At 52.8% G+C, this 11,489-nt stretch overlaps 1 long non-coding RNA gene across 2 annotated transcripts; it reads left to right on the top strand.

The window, feature by feature from the left end:
• The first annotated feature begins 535 nt into the window (after positions 1 to 535).
• On the top strand, positions 536 to 5,307 carry LOC138684284 (uncharacterized). Of its 2 annotated transcripts, none has more exons than XR_011323612.1 (3): positions 536 to 794; positions 1,320 to 1,378; positions 3,905 to 5,307. It is a non-coding gene; the product is annotated as an uncharacterized lncRNA (long non-coding RNA). The 2 variants fall into 2 exon arrangements; XR_011323613.1 differs by lacking the exon at positions 3,905 to 5,307 and adding an exon at positions 3,122 to 3,144.
• Positions 5,308 to 11,489: the final 6,182 nt, after the last annotated feature.

Below are 11,489 nucleotides of genomic sequence, written 5' to 3'. Positions count from 1 at the left end.
CTCCGCAGGTCCCGAGCACTCCCCGAAACTACGTGTGGGGCCCCGGGGGTGCAGGGCTGTGGGGTGGCTACGCTCAGCGTCGCCCGTGGGCACTGCAGGGTCAGAAACGGAGAACAAGTTTTCTGTTCCTGGGGCTTGACAACAGGCTCGCGTGGCTGATGTGGGGGCTCGGAAACAGACCGAGCTGCGCGGCTTTGGGCCCAGAAACAGAGGTCCGGCCCTGCGTGTTTGGGCCTTGAGAACGGGCTCAGCAGCCGGGTTTTTTGGCTCCCAAATGGGCCCCGAGTCAGCTGGTGCGGGGTCCAAAAGCGGGAGCCGGCTTGGCTGGTTTTGCAGGCGGGTGGGAGGGTGTTGGGGGCTGCGGGGGGAAGCGGGGGGCGGGCAGGGTGCGTGGACCCTCCCCGGAGATGGGGGTCTGGTTGTGTCGGACGCCGAAGTTTGGGAGTCCGGCACGCAGCAGGCCGAACTCAACATCTGTGATGGTCTGTGGGGGGGAAGGGCGCTTTTCAGACCCCACGTGCCCTCTTTGAGTCCAGCTCTTCTTTCTGCGCTGCTCAGAATAGTTGTTAAGTAATTAATCGCGCAAACTAACGAATATTTATTCGGCGTGTAACTCTGATGTTTAATCCCAATGCTCCAGTTTTGACAGCAGTTGATATACAACCTTATGGAAAGCCCAGACCGTTGCACGTAGCTGGAGCTTGTAAGGAGAAGCAGCTGAAATCAGCCGGAGCTTCAGCGCGGAGCTGGGGCTTCAACGAGCCAGAACTGTAGCAAGCGGGAGCTGGAACGAGGCGGGGTGTCCGCTGTCTGGAGCGTGCATTAGCCAGAGGCAAAAGTACCTGCGGCTGTAAGGAGCAGGAGGCGCGATTAGCTGGAGCGTCTTTTCGCTGGAGCGTCCGTCGGCCGGACTGCGCTCCCAGCACGGCGGAAGAGCGGCCGGGCGCAGGCAGGGCTGTCCGCAGCAAGCTGCTCCGAGCGGCAGGGAGGCGAGTTGTCCTTCTGCCAGCGGGGAGCCCGGCCTCTTCCCTCGGGCATGCAATCCACACCGCGCTCCTCTCTCTGCGTGGAGGGTCTCTCCCGGTCCGTTCCCGCGGGCAGAAGCGAGGTGGGGGTCCCCCGTCTCTCCTGGGGCAGCCCCCCCCGCGAGGGGGCGCGGGCGAGGTGTCGTCGTCCCCTCGGTACCGGGCAAAGGGGAGAGAAACCGGCCGGCGGGAGCTCCTGGGGTGCAGAGCCCTTCCGGCAGAATCCTCCCCTGTCTTTCCACCGTTGGCTGGGTGTGACGAGCAGGTTCATTTCTTTGTTTCCTCTTCTCCCAGCGTCACCTTCCGCGTCACACGAAGAAAATCCTGCGTGGTCAATTCCGCTTGCTGCTCAGGTAATCGCACGTGTCGGGCTGGGGGAGCGGAGAGAAACACTTGCGAGTTCGAGGGCACTACAGATGCTCCACGTTAAACCCACAGAGAAGGCAAATTTGCTGCTAGTGCAGAAAAGCTGATGGAAAAATTGCTGTTCACAGATCGTGCCCTGTTCCTGAACTGGTCCCTTGATGTGTTTTTGTTTCAGGGGAAAGAATGAAATTTCCTGTCTGGTAAATTCAGAGCTGCCTGTTAGCTTCTTCAGGGTCGAGTGTTTCTCTTCTCTCTGTTCATACTGATTTGATGGGCAAGTTGGAAATAGCCTTTTACTTTTTTATGTATAACTGAATTTTTAGGAATATGTGGTGTCCCCGTAGTTCATTTTGGAGCACCTAGATGCCAGTAGAAATGTAATGAGCGAAACATGATGGGAACTGGTACTTCAACTTGATTTTTATTTGGGTTTTTTTTCTTTCCTTCCCCATGAAGAGTGTTGATGGCATGTTGTCCCGTGGGACAATCCCCATTCCGTTCAGCGGAGTCTTCAGTCTAGGACTTTTAAGTGGAAAAAATTTGTCCTTCCAAAAAGGGACTAGTCATTCCTAGGACCGAGGCATAGACTTGGAGAGTCGCTTAAGTACGTGATCGGAATGAAAGCCAACTTTCAGTTGATGTTGCTGCTGTTGGTCTTTGCTTTCATTGATTTCTCCACCACTCCCTCGTGGTTGGGAGCTCTGAATCGTAATGTTTTTCGGTCTCTAACACATTTCCACCCCCACCCCCCAAAAAAAGGAGAGGCAGTGTTTAAAAGTTAATTAGTTTCCTCACAAACGCGTGAGTAAATAGAATTTGAGTTATGATGATTAAAACCATATAAATGACACCAGTCTTGCAGATCTGGACTATTTCGGAACAGGCATTCATCACACGCAGAAGTCGTCAGGGTACGTACGGATCACCTGCGCTTCATGCTCTGACAAGACAAAATGCTGAGGCAGGGATGAGCTCTGAAAGAAGAAGAAAGAGAAAAAAAAAAAAGGCGGCTACAGGGTCACGGTTTTGTTTTGTTGTTGTTTGATTTTAGAGAGTGCAATATTGACTGGTGCCAGCCTGCAGAGCTCTTGTGCTGCCTGAGCTCTCCTTCTCTTTCGTGGCTGTAATTGTCGTTTGGATAATTGTAGAAGAGCAATTAAGTTACTTGCCTCTGTGAATGTGCTGGTAATACCAGGAAGGCAAATGCTTGAACCAGTAGTGAATAACTTGGCGACGAGTAGAATTTCTGAAGGAAGAACAGCAGCAGCAACAGGAAGCAAATAGCAAGTGACCAAAAACTCGCGCGCGTCAAAGGCATCAAAGCTTTCTTGCCGAACGTTGTTTGGCAATATGTTCCAAATGGCTTTTTTTGGTAAACGTAAATTTTCAGGAAGTTCAGGGCTCTGTGTGGCAAAACGTGTCCCTCTGCGTACGCGTCCTGCTACGTAAGTAGCATGGGTCAGTGGCAAGTCCAGTGGCAGGGCTGCTGTGCCCTACTCTCGACGTTGCCGTGGTAGTGTTGCGGTATTTAGACCTTCACGGACGGGCCGAGGAACGGAAGGAGAATGCCCGTTTTCTGTACGGGCTCAGAATGCCGACCCTTTTGTCTGCCTGCCGCTCCCCTGTGCGTGAGATGAAGCTGTTTTATTTTTCTCCCTTGTTCCTGGTCTAAATATTTCTGGAGCTGTCGCTGCTGTGGGTTTGCAATTGGCGTTACTGCGTTTTTGTAGCGGTCTAGCGATGGGTCGTTTCTGCTGTGGCGAAGCGTCGAGATACGGTTTTCGGTTTAAAGCGTCAGAAACTACGTTCACGGAAACCGGTAACTCGCGGCGTAGGGGAAACCGATCTGGCGCGTGCAGCTGTGCTCGCAGGGCTGCTCGGTGGCTCCTCATCAAAACGGCAGGCTGTGTGCGTGGACATCCGTAGGGTTGCGCTCTGGGTCCGAGAGCGTTAACGTATTTTTGCTGTTGGAAGATGGAATGGAGCGTGTGCCTGTTAAATCTCAGGGCGGTCAAAAGCTAGGAGGGACCCTGAGCGGGTTTGGTGGCACAACTGCGGTTTTAAAAGATCTTGACCGTTTGGAGCAACGGCCTGGAAAAAATGATTCCTTTTTTGCAACGAGGCAGTTCGCAAGGACAGATGTGTTGCTGTGCTCTTTAGCAAAACTACTCAACTTGCGACGTATAGGGTGATGAAGCCTCGGCTATACTAAGGCTTGAGAAAATGTATGTAGGTCTCTATGTCTGTCACCTGCGTGTATCTAGGAAAGTGAGTTCTAGTGAAAGTAAAGTTGCCAATGAGTCAAAAAAGAAAGGGAAAAACAAAAAAGGCACGGTTGTCTGAAAAAATGCAAAAGCTCTAGTGGCCTGTGTCAACAACTGTACCGAAGGTGACGCAAAAATACTTTTTCCTCCGCTCAGTCGTACTGTCTTCGCCAACCTTCACAAAAAAAAAAAAAGGCAGCTTTGGATTCCTACCCAGCTTTGTGCTAATGTTTTTTTTTCTTCTCTCAGCTGGATGTCAGCTGGCACCGTTTCGCCCTGGTTGCCCTTTCTTCTGCCGTGACGGTAGGAGACAGATGGAAAGATTCCGTAGTGGCCTGCAAGTACAAGGTACGCCTACGATGTGTGTCTGCATTTTTCCAAAGGTACTTGCGGTATGGACTTTAACGTTGAGAGTGTGCCAACTCTCCTTCTACTTTTTTTTACATGAAATATTTTAACACAAATACTAAAAGTACGTTCTGTTCCGGAGCATGTTACACCTATACAAAGTTTACTTCCCTCAGTTTATTTTCTCTTCCTGAAAGCATAATCTTCTGTTGCTGTGTGCTTGCTAGTAAATGATACTGTGAAAATAATTTTGTACTAAAAGAGGGAAGAAACTGTTCGTAAGAGTTCAGCTGTTCAGAAGAAACAGACTTTGTTTTCACGATAAAAGCTTTATGCTTTTACAGTCAATGATTTTTTTTTTTTTTAAATATCTTATAGTAGTACTCAAAAACGTTAACGGAGATCATTAGCATCTGTACTAAAAGCAGTCAAGGTCAAAGAAGAGACGTGGACAAAACAGGACAAACGGGCGTCGCATCTGTGCGTTGTCCAGGCTTTCCCAGGAAGCATTAGCAGCCTTGTAACTAGTGACAGTGAGTCCTGAGGTGTTTTTGATGAGTTACTGCTTCAGTAATGTATTTTTTCCTTTAACCTACAGTGTGTAATTTTGACTTCAGTTGGAAAGAGATTTTCCAAAATGGAAGTCTTTCTCTCTCAAAGAAATTTTGTTTTGTGAACTTCCCATCAGAGTGGATCTTCAGAGGTGATTGACTTGACAGTAGAAGTCATCAGTAACGAGACTTTTCACTCTCTTTAAAAAAAGAAAAAAAAAAGAAAAAAGTCAATTTCCTTCCAAAGACCCAAGCGCAGCCCATCTTCCTAAAGTTGATGGCATCACTGGTCTTTGGTTTCTCAGTTGTAACAGTCGAGATCACATGAAAACGTGTTGCTCTGCATGCTTCGGTACTGCCAAAAGCATTAGGGAATCCGCCAGTCCTTTTTGGTAGTCTGAGGTATTGCAGCACTGGGGATTTTACAAATTGACTTGCATTGTTTAAACTGTAACTGCCAAATAGCTGTAGTATATGATGTTAGGTGTATGTAAGCAGTTAGGTATTTTTCTAAATGTTTAAAAAGAGAGGCAACTGAATGTTATGGGGATTTTTTCCTGATGTTTTGACGGAGTGCTCTGAAGTACTTTCTTTCTGCCTGGCTTTCAATGGTGTGTTTCCCTGGCAGTTCAGTAGCACCTCTCTTGGGCAGCTCAGCTGGCCAGGTGTCCCTCCGCGTTCTGTAAAACGCACAAAAACCCCTAGTCACGTTATAACTGTGTACTTTGGAGAGAGATAATTTAATGGTATGAATTCAGAGCTGTGCAAGTTAAGGTAATGGAAAAGGAAAAATCAAATACTTTTACAGTATAAGTATTTTTATTGGACGTATATAAACATGGGCACACCTTTTTAGTGTAGAGTGAATTATTGAGATTTATTCTTTATTTTTCATTTTGCTCTTTGGAGTTTTCCACTTCACTTTCAGCTTTATTCACCAAACAAGCAAGATGCAAAGCGGCAGCAGCAGGAGCGCAAGGGCTGTAGCTGTTGGGGTGGATCCGTAAGCGTAGATTCTGATTGCGTACGACCTCGTCCCGCAGCCTCCCAGGGTTATCTCCCTGCAGCAGTGCTGTAAGGAAGGGAGGAGACGTTTTCCAGCACCGGCAAGAGTGTTTACTTGTATGCTAAGAAGGTGTTCAAAATGGTATCGATTAGCCTAAATGCTGATTTTAAGTGTTCAAATAGCTCTTAACTTTTAAAGGAGGTGGTGTATTTCGAGCTGACCTGTTTACCTGGAATCCTCCTTTAGCTCAGCGACTCTTCTTGTGCACCCCCAGCCTCTGCTGGCAGGGCGGTATGAGAAGCTGGAAGGTCCTTGACTTAGTATAAACACTGCTTAGCAACAACTACAGCATCGGTGTGTTGTCAACATTATTCTCATCCTAAATCCAAAATGGCCCTGTACCAGCTACTCAGAAGAAAATGAACTTTATTCCAGCCGAAACCAGGACAACCCCAAACCCTCTGATTCTGGGACTGCAACGGAAAAAACCAAACGACTTTGGGACTCCTGGGAAAGCCAAATGCGCCTGGATTTGTGCAGCTGGAAAGCAAAAAACCCACCCCATTTTCATGCACAAACCCACAACCAAAAGATCACCCCTTTTTATGTTGTGGGAAAGCACTGAAACACACCCCAAACGGAGTATTTTGAAAAAGCAAAAAACTCCCCCGTTAGGGGAAGATTGGGGATGAAGCACAAGCAGTTTGAGGGGCGTTGCTGGGGGTCCTCCCAGCGTGGATGATCTGGTGTGGATGCTCTGTTGCGGGTTATCCCAGGTGAGTTACCTGCTGTGGATCATCCTGGGTGGACTCCCTGGGGTAGGTCATCCCCACCCATGTCCCCCCATGCACCTCTGTACCCTCACCTACCCTCTCCCCGGCGTGTGTTTCTCCCCCATATATGCTCCCCGCTGCTTCAGCCCGCCCCCTTCACCCATTCAAGTTTTTAACCCACGCGAGTTGTTTCCCCCCGCATCCCCTGCTCTTCTATCTCCTGTCCCCCGCCCCGGCTTCCTTTCCCTCCTCCGTACTCCACCCACCCCCCACCCCCCCCCACCCCCATCATCCGTCAGGCTCCAGACCCCTGGCATGCTGCCTGCACCCCATTCTCTGTCATTTTTTTTCTTCTTTTCCTTACAAGTTGTTGTTGTTTCTTTTAAAGGATTAAACTGTTTTCGTTTCAAGCCACGAGTTTTCTCCCTTTCGCCCTTCCGATTGTCTCCCCGTCCCACTGGGGGCGGGGGAGCGAGTGAGCGGTCGCGTGGGGCTTTGTTGCTGGCTGGCGTTAAACCACGACACGAGGTGAGTTGCAAGCCCTGCCTGGCTAATGCTGGAGGCTCTCTGTGTTCCTCCTGCCATCCTGACGGGCCGTCCTTGTTCTTCATTGCCGCTTTATAGCGAGCGCCTCTCGCGCTGTAAGCGGCAGTAGTACTGGGGCCGCGCAGGTACTGCGTGTTGCAGGCAGCAAAGGGCAATTGTGACGCTTGCTGGCGGGAGCGGCAAGGAGTGCGGAGCCACGCTCCTGTAGGGAGCAAAGACGGAACCTCGAGGGCTCTACGGTCATCTGCTGAGGACTACTAATATCCCGACAGGCCTCTTTGCTTTCCCTGCTTCACGTCTGATTACTTTGCACGCCGGAGGGCGGGGCGGTAAGTAACACCGTGCAGCGTCTCTTCGATCAGAGACAAGCCCCGCACAAGAAGCCTTGCGTGCGTGCAGGATTAGGAGAGCGGAGTTCCGATAGCACAGAGGTGAGGAAAGGTGCGCCCACCCCAACTGAGCCCCAGGGTCGCCAGGGTATCGCTCGCTTGCAGGTGGGCCGCTCGCCTCTGGTGCGCTGGGACGCGGCGTTTCCTGCTGGACAGAGCTGCCCCTCTGGCAGAAAGCAGCTTTGGGTCTCTTGTGGCCTGCCTTCAGGCTGTCACCTGAACCAGGTGTTATGTTTGGGTTTTTTTTTTTAAATCTCTCGCCAGCAGCTGTTGACTGGCTGCTTTCACTCCCGCAACCCTGATGCCACATGCAGAGGGATACAGCAGTCCCTGGGGCTTGCTCCAGGGGACCACCCCCCCCCCCCCCCCCCCGCCGTTTGCAGGTCCCTGTGCTGCTTCTCCTCTCTAGATAATGGGGTGGGGGGGCAGGGACAGAAGCGACCACCCGAGTTGTCTGTTGTTTGCACTTGACTGCTGTAAACGCTCCAGGCACTCGGGTGCTTTTTGGAACGGAGGCGATGAAGATGACGGCCCGGGCTGCGAGTGGGGAAAGGGCAGGGCAATGTAAGCCCTGTGCCCCCAGTAAGTAGTTGCCGCCTGTGGCTGGTCTCTGCTGGGCTGAGCTGTCAGTCATCCCTCATCCAGCTGCTGCTCAGAAGAGGATCGTTACGGGGATGCGGATGCTGCTGCCCGGTGACCGAAGGTGGGAACTGGCGTTGGGGAGGGGCGCATGCGCGGTGGCGTGTGTCGGTGGGAATCCAGCTGTGGCCGGGCAACCGAGACGCGGTACAGCAGCTCGACAGCTGCGCATGCGCGGCGGCGCGTTGAGGGCGCTCGCCGCTGTTGCCGGGCAACCGAAGCACGACACGGCGCATCGGCAAGGGCGCGTGCGCGGCGGCGCGCTTTACGGCGCTCCCGCTGTTGCTCGGCAACCAAAACCCGTTACGGCAGCTCGGCAAGGGCGCGTGTGCGTTGACTCGTTTACGGCACTGGCCGCGGTTGCCTGGCAACCAAAGCGCGACGCGACGCCTCGGCAAGGGCGCATGCGCGGCGGCCCGGTTTAAGGCGCTCCTGCTGTTGCCTAGCAACCGAAACGCTTTACGGCTGCTCGGCAACGGCGCGTGCGCTGCTGCCCGTCTACCGCGCTCGCTGCTGTTGCCTGGCAACCAAAGCGCGACACGACGCCTCCGCAATCGCGCATGCGCGGCGGCGCGGTTTACGGCCTCCTCCTGTTGCCTAGCAACCAAAAGGTGTTACGGCAGCTCGGCAACCGCGCATGTGCGTTGGCGCGTTTGCGACACTGGCCACTGTTGCCCGGCAACCGAAGCGCGGCGCGGCGCCTCGGCAACCGCGCATGCGCGGCGGCGCGGTTTACGGCGCTCCTGCTGTCGCCTGGCAACCGAAACGCGGCCCTGGCGTTCGGGAGCCGCGCATGCGCGATGGCGCCTTTTGCCGCCCTCCTGCTGTTGCCTAGCTACCAAAACGCGGTACGGCAGCTCGGAGCCGCGCATGCGCGGTGGCGGCGCGTTTTGCCAGCGCTCTCTTCCGCCACCTATTGAACAGACTTCGGTACTGCAGCTGGGCCGCCGCCCATGCGCGCTGGCGCCTTGTGCCAAGCGCTCGCCGCTGCCACCTCGCGGCCAATGTTCGGTACTGCAGCTCGGAGGCTGCGAGGGCGCGGGGCTGCCGCTGTCCTGCACGTGCCGTCCGACGGTAACGGCAGTGCGGCACCGGCGGGAGGCGCCGCCGCGCTCCTTGCTTCCTCCCGGTGACGAACCGCCGCCGGCAAGGAAAGCTTGCACGGGCTCTCTGCCTGGCCTCCCTCTCCTCGCGGCGCGGGAGCACAAAGGGACAGGCGGGGCGCTGACCGGCTGCGGGCAGGCGCTGCTGCGGCTGAAGCTGGAGAGGCCGGAGAAAGGTAGAGAAGAAGAAATGGAAGGCTGGCCGGCCAGCAGCTGCCCCCCACTGCAGGCAAGAGAGAGCCTGCCTCTCCGCGTGTGGAAGGATCCCTCTTCGTAGTCCGCAGCAGGTCAGACCGCCGAGGTGCACCGCAGGGTCCGTACCCAGCACCGACGGTGCGGTACGGCCACGTAGCGTGCGAGCGAGCGAGGCTCCGTGCCTAGGAGGCCTCGTCCTGCAAGACCTATGAGACACGTGTTCTCCTAGGGGGAGGACGGCCGCGCCGCCGGAGTTACAGAAGAGGAGGGCAGCGGGAGAGGAGCAGAAAGAAGCGTCTGAACTGGCAAATTCTCCTGGCGGTGCCAAGAACAAGAGCTGTGGTGAGCCCCGGGCCCTCGGGGCCCTGTCTCCCCTCTTCCGCGTTCTGGTCCCTCCCTGCCCCTCCCCTGGTCCCCTCTCTTTCCCACACCGCTGCCTTTTTTTTTTTTTTTTTTTTTTTTCCTTTTCCTCCCTTGTACCCCTGATACTGAAAAGCCGGTCGAAGAAACTCCCTAAGACTCGTTTTGGAGTTTTAGAAAGCAGGCATTCTTCATTGCAGCGCTGGATGCACGGGGGATAGTTGCACCTAGCGTGCATGGCACAAACAGGTTACACAGAATAACTAATTGCATGTTAATCAGATTAGTATACATATACGTAAAAACGATGGCAACCGATTATCGTAGTACTGCCTACATCCGATCACGCGCAATGAAGGATCCATTTGAGACGAAGGGCTGCTTTTGCAACCAGCGACCCATCTGAAGTTCTTGGTGGCTGTCCCTGAAGTCTTTATTCTTGTCCTTGTTCTTTGATCTTGAAGCTTAACGCAGTTTCAATCACATGTGGTCAGTTTCAGCATTGTTCTCATCTAGCGTACAGGAACATGTAGTCATAAGAGCAAAGAACTGCAAAACTTAGGAGTACCTACCTCTGCTAGTTAATTGCTTGGCTATACTTTTGTCTATTGTTTCAATCGTAGTGTTAGTATAAGATTTCTAATAATTATTTACCAAATCTCACTTTTGCAGTCACCTAGCAGCAAACCAGTTTCCACAGCTGGTACAAAATATTAAAACCATCCCAATATTTAGACGTGCCATACAGAACGTATGGAAATAGGCTATCAGAGGTGTCCGAGGGGCAGAGGGAGCGCCGGGGGGCGCCCCGAGACCCGGAGCAGACTCGCTGGCAGGACTCGATAGGCACGCGACTGACTGAATAAACGCTGGCCGCCCGTCCCCTTTGCCCTCCGGGCTGCGTTTGCGCTCCCTTTGCACGAGGCGAGGGGCCGTGAGGGAGCCCAGGGGAGGAGGAGGTGAGGCGCTGGGGGGGGGGGTCGGGCCGTGCCCCCACCCCATTCCTGCTGGGCTCCAGCTGTTGCAAATATTCTGGTAAAGAAATCAAAATTTAATCCCATAGAAGAGTTAGGTTTGATTAAGAAGTAAAATTGTGAAGCATAACGTATAGGATCGTTAAGTTTGAAACGTAGCCATAGAAACTTTAGGAACTGTGTTCGCGTGACTCTAGGAACCTTAATATTGTTAAAGTTTGAAATAGCTAACCCTAGAAACCTCACCAGGAAGTTACTGGTTTTTCTACGTTCTGTTTCAGGAAACTAAGGAAACCGTCGTGGACACCAGTTTGCTGCTTGGAAACCCCCTTACCCTTCCCATCTCGATTTGAGTATCGAAGGTTCCAGTCAGCAGAGCTAAGTGTAACTGACCAATGATTGTTTTTAAATAAGAATATTGATAAGGTTATATAATCAAAGGACCGATCATTATAAAGGTTAAATTTAAGAACGAGCAGAGTATGCATTTTTACGGAAGGAGCTTAGGTAACAATGACCTGACAAGAAAAGTCTGTAAAAACCGATGGATTTTGATACTAAGCGGGACACGCCTTTGGAGGAGCGATCCCCCGTGTCCCCAGCGCTGCGATAAACAAAGTGCCTGCTTCTTAACTTCACGTTGGTGTTAAGGAGTTTTATTCCGGATTTCGGTAGCGGTTTCGGCGACCCAGATGGGACCTTGCGAGTGAGACTGGACGAGATCGAGTGTCGATCGAACTCCGGCCGGCACCGAGGTATTCTCGGGGAGAACCATCACCCTCGACTCGCAAAGCTCCTCGCAGCGTTCCCTGGAAAAAAGGTAAGGCGCTGCTTCTTTGGAATTGGTTTGGAAAGCCCGCCCGTGAGGCGCGGCGAAAGCTTCGCAGGGTTGGGGCTTGGAGGGTACCCGTCTGCAGCGGAAGCCTAGGCGTCTGCCTGTAAGTCATATT

The sequence above is a fragment of the Haliaeetus albicilla genome, unplaced genomic scaffold (genome assembly GCF_947461875.1).
Source record: "Haliaeetus albicilla unplaced genomic scaffold, bHalAlb1.1 scaffold_104, whole genome shotgun sequence".
Lineage (NCBI taxonomy): Eukaryota > Metazoa > Chordata > Aves > Accipitriformes > Accipitridae > Haliaeetus > Haliaeetus albicilla.
Note: the sequence above shows the minus strand (reverse complement) of the source record. Positions and strands in the feature narration are given on the sequence as shown.